General features: G+C 50.2%; 1 protein-coding gene across 1 annotated transcript in view; it reads right to left on the bottom strand.

Annotated features, from left to right (window-relative positions):
* wwox (WW domain containing oxidoreductase) overlaps nucleotides 1–5,000 on the bottom strand; it is a 119,087-nt gene that overhangs the window by 46,448 nt on the left and 67,639 nt on the right. The window lies entirely within an intron of this gene.

Consider the following 5,000-nt stretch of genomic DNA (forward strand, 5'->3'; position numbering starts at 1 on the left):
GGTGCATGCACATCAGAAGCAGACACCCACACACACACACACACACACACACACACACATTTCTGCACACAATGAAATGTACAAATATGCGCATCCTATACATGTACACATACATTGTCTTAATCAAACCGATATAGGCCCACACACACACACACACACACACACACGCACTCTGACTCACACACACAAACACACATACATACACACGCTCTCACACACAAACAAACACACGCTTTCACACACACAAACGCACGCTCTCTCACACACACACACACACACACACACACAGACACACACACACACACACACACACAGACACACAAACACACACACACTGTATGGAGTCGGGTCGGCTCTTCATTTTTCATGCAAACGGTAATTTAGTGAGACTGCCTATTGATTGAGCGGCGCTTGTCTCCCAAACAATGCCACTTCAATCAAGGGACCGGGGGCCGGGGGCTCGGCTGGACCGGGGTGGGGGTGGGTGGTGGGTGGTGGGTGGTGGGTGGGGCGAAGGGGGGAGGGGGAGAGAGGGCTGCCGATAGCTGCAGTGACTGATTTAAGAGATGGATAAAAAGCAGATACATCCCCACCCCTGTACTGATTAATGACAGCGGCCTGAGCAGCAGTAGACTATGCATCATGATTTAACCAGCAGCCCCTCATCTAAAGATTACAGAAAGGCACGCACACGCACACACACACACACGCACACGCACACATTTCCCCTCCTTTTTCTCTCTTTCTCGCGGTGCTAGAGTGTGTCAACGACAGAAGGTGAAAATGGTACAGCGTGAGGAGATGACAAGGACACTATGAAAACAGAAGCATCTCGCTCTCCTTCTCTCTCCGCAGCCATCAATCCATCCGTCCTTCCAAGTACTTTGGGAATCTAATTCGGGAACGCTCTTCCAAAGCACACTCGGCACACCGAAACCACGGGTTGGGACGCCTGACCCATCGAGGCCATTGGCTGTTCCCCGGCGACCGTCCATACGCCGGCAGCGTGGAACGGCGCGAGATGAGCACAAAACCGGCAACGCAACCCCCTGTCCGCGGGCTGGGCGGGGTCCCGGCTGGGCGGGGTCCCGGCGCACGCAGTTCGCTCAAATATTCATCAGACTCCCCGAGAGCATGTCTGCTAATAGTTCTACATGTAGCAGGAAAGAGGGGGGGGGAAGGAAGGAGGGCGAGGGGGGGAGGGGTGGGGGGAGGAAGGGAGGCAGGAGGAGGAGGAGAAATGCAAGAGATGAGCGATGTGTCCCTCAGTGCATGCCTGCTCTTCGTCAAATGGAGGAGGAGGAGGAGAGGAGAGGAGGAGGAGGGGGAGGAGGAGGAGGGGGAGGAGAAGGAGGAGGAGGAGGAGGAGGAGGAGGGGGAGGAGAAGGAGGAGGAGGAGGAGGAGGGGGAGGAAGAGGGGGAGGAGAAGGAGGAGGAGGAGGAGGAGGAGGAGGAGGAGGGGGAGGAGGAGGAGGGAGAGGAGGAAGAGGGGGAGGAGAAGGAGGAGGAGGAGGAGGAAGAGGGGGAGGAGGAGGAGGAGGGGGGAGGAGGAGGGGGAGGAGAGGAGGAGGAGGAGGGGGAGGAGGAGGAGGAGGAGGAGGAGAGGCAAGCGGAGGTAGAGGGTCCGTTTAAATCGTCTCGTGGATTACAGTGAGGAGGCAAATGAGAGAGCGAGAGAGAGAGAGAGAGGATAAACAGATGATTGAGAGTGAAATGGCTTAACGAATGAGTACAATTACTAAAGCTTTGTAATTACAGGTGTAAAAAAAAAGGGGACCTAAATTCCGTCACATCAAGCTAGGCAACTACGATGCACTTAAGAGATCTTCACAGCCCACAGTGTGTTCTATACTAAACAAACTTGGATGTGTTATATAGCCCTACATCCAACACTACCTATACACACACACCCACACACTCCCATAACCACACACACACACACGTTCCTGTGGTCATTAAAATGAGGAACGGGCGTTGTGGCGGAAGCTGTTGAAATACCATTAAGAAATGGAGACAAATGCACTACATCCAGGGCTGCTACGGAAACACACTACACTAAATCAGACAGTGACGAATTCTACTGAGACCAAAGAGCATACATGCATACAAGACACACACACACACTGGCATGCATAATACACATACGTGCCTGTGCGCACACACACACACACACACCCACACACACACACACAGAGAGACGCAGCACACACGCAGACACACACACACACACACACACACACACACACACACAGAGACGCAGCACACACGCAGGTACACACACACACACACATACACAAACACATACACACACACTCAAGACAAGCATGCACACAAGACAACATCCCAATAAGGACAAGCAGAGCTTCAGATAACAAGGGCAAAGTGAATGTTGGACAGGTGATTACACTGATCAAGTGTTTCCTGATGACCAATAATGCCATGTAATAAATGCCTACATTAGAGGGATTACTTAAGTTAACTACGACAGTTGAGTATAAAATATTTTTTTGTCCTAAAAATATATCTGATTTCCTTCGGGAGAGAGACAGTGCTCATGAATGAATTAATCAGAATTTTATTCAAGGAGTGGTGGGAATTTATTCAATTTAAATGCAATCATCTGACTGTAAAAACAAAATCAATAACTAAAGACGATAAAAATCACAACTTAATACACATTTTTCACCAATACTTACAGTGCATTACACACCTATGGAGCCTAATCACCATCAGGGATGAATTATTGCATTTAGAAGCCAGTTCTCTCACAAATCAGATGACAGAATCTCAAATCTAGGTGACAGGGCATTTCTTTTTCTTTAACTTTATATTTGTTTTGACCAATCATGTTGCAAAGCAGGGATCTGTAATCAGGCAATAGGCTATTAACCTGGGAACTCTATCCTGGAACAGGATAGAGGACCGCTCCAGCTGAACACTACAGTTGCCTAAGATATTTTCACATCTTGGTTTGCTTCTGAACTAAATTTGACTCGAATTAGTTGAGCTCGATTTTCTAAGGAGCTCATTATGGCCTATGCAGTTATACATCTATTTTCATTTTTTATCGAGGGAAAAAGAGAACCCCAGCAAATGGTGAAACTAAAGCAAACTTTCCCTTCTACTTTATTGAAAGCATTCCTCGCCTTTGGAATGGTTGATTGTGTTACTCAGCCTAAAGTCAACCAATCAACGGGGCTAACCTTGTAAGCAGCGTCAATGCTTATTTAAAAGCTCATTGATTAACAGTTGTGATTATTGATTATTCTGTGCGGCCAGACACAACTGATAGTTCTGATAGATCAGGAAACAGATGCACAGAGACAGACAGCCGGCGTTCACAAAGAGAGACAGACAGACAGACAGACAGACAGACAGACAGGCAGGCAGGCAAGCAGGCAGGCAGACAGTCAGACAGACAGACAGACAGGCAGACAGACATATATACAGAAAAACTGAGAAGTATATAATCTCGAACACAATCACAAACCTCAGTCACTAAATAATATACTTATTCAAGCATGGCTACACATACACACTCACACTCACACACACACCCTCTCACACTCACACACACACACACACACACACACACAGCGTGGTATGATAGCCCTACAATCAGCCACGTTATTTAAAGACTATTTTGGAGAATCACCTTCCTATCTGTGCCTGAACCTCTTCAATATTTTGCCCTATCCCCTCCATCTGCTGCTCCCACTGGCTGCTCCCTCTCTCTCTCTCTCTCCCCCCTCCTCTCCCCCCTCTCTCTCTCCCCCCTCCCTCTCCCGTGCACAGCCCGCTGTTCGCATGGGGAAGAGATGGTAAGCGGTAATATTCAATTATTGTATGCACGCCGTCCCAGTTCCGCCCTAAATTGATTTCTTTCAGAACGGGGAGGCATCGCTATGCCCTGACACAAAGCATAAGCCCACCCCCCCCCCCCCCCAAACCCCCACCCACCTTCCCTCCCTCCCTCCAACCCGAGCCCCCCCCCCCCCCCAAACCGTCTACCATATCCTACGCATATTACCCCTCCATCTGCTCCCCTTCTCCGCGCCGCTCAACGCCGCGCCTCCACTCCTGTTCCCCGTCTCCCAGCGACGTTCCCGAACCCCATCGCTAGTCTCCTTTTTTTTTTTTTTCTCGACTCTTCTCCCACGACTCCTTTCTCCGACTCCTCTCCGCTGCTCTAACTCTTCTGCCCTCTCCTCGCCTTTTCCTTTTTTATTCAGATTCGCTTCCCCCCTCCTCCTCTCCTCTCTCCTCCTCCTCTCCCCTCCTCTCCTCTCTTCTCCTCTCTCCTCCTCTCCCCTCTCCTCTTCCCTCCTCTCTTCTCCTCCTCTCTCCTCTCCTCTCCCCTCTTCTCCTCTCCTCTCTCCCCTCTCCTCTCCCCTCCTCTCCTCTCCTGTCCTCTACCCTCCTCTCCTCTCCTGTCCTCTACCCTCCTCTCCTGTCCTCTCCCCTCCTCTCCTCTCCTCTCCCCTCCTCTCCTCTCCTCTCCCCTCCTCTCTCCTCCTCTCCTCTCCTCTCCTGTCCTCTCCCCTCCTCTCCTCTCCTCTCCCCTCCTCTCCTCTCCTCTCCCCTCCTCTCTCCTCCTCTCCCCTCTTCTCCTCCTCCCTCCTCGGTCCTCTCGTGTGTTTCCCCGTATTCCGGGGTGAACGCGTGCCATCCTATCCAGCGGCAGCCAAGCCGGGCACCCTTACACTTATGCTGTTTTTACTCTCCCCCAATTGTTTTTGGTTTTTCTGTTTAATTGAAGCCCTCCCCACCCCAAACACACACACACAAACACACACACACACACACACACACACAGCCAGTGCCGCCGAGGGACTATGTGTTTTAGAACGCGTTTTAAATTCTTACATCTGACCCATCAGTGAATTCGTATCAATGTTAATGATGCTACACACATTAGCTATGCTGTTTGTAAGTGAATAAGTGTTCTCATTTGTATAATACAGAATTCACATTGAAAGAGGGCGATATGGAAAGAAAGA

Source organism: Pollachius pollachius, assembly GCF_949987615.1.
Source record: "Pollachius pollachius genome assembly, chromosome: 9".
NCBI classification, from domain to species: domain Eukaryota; kingdom Metazoa; phylum Chordata; class Actinopteri; order Gadiformes; family Gadidae; genus Pollachius; species Pollachius pollachius.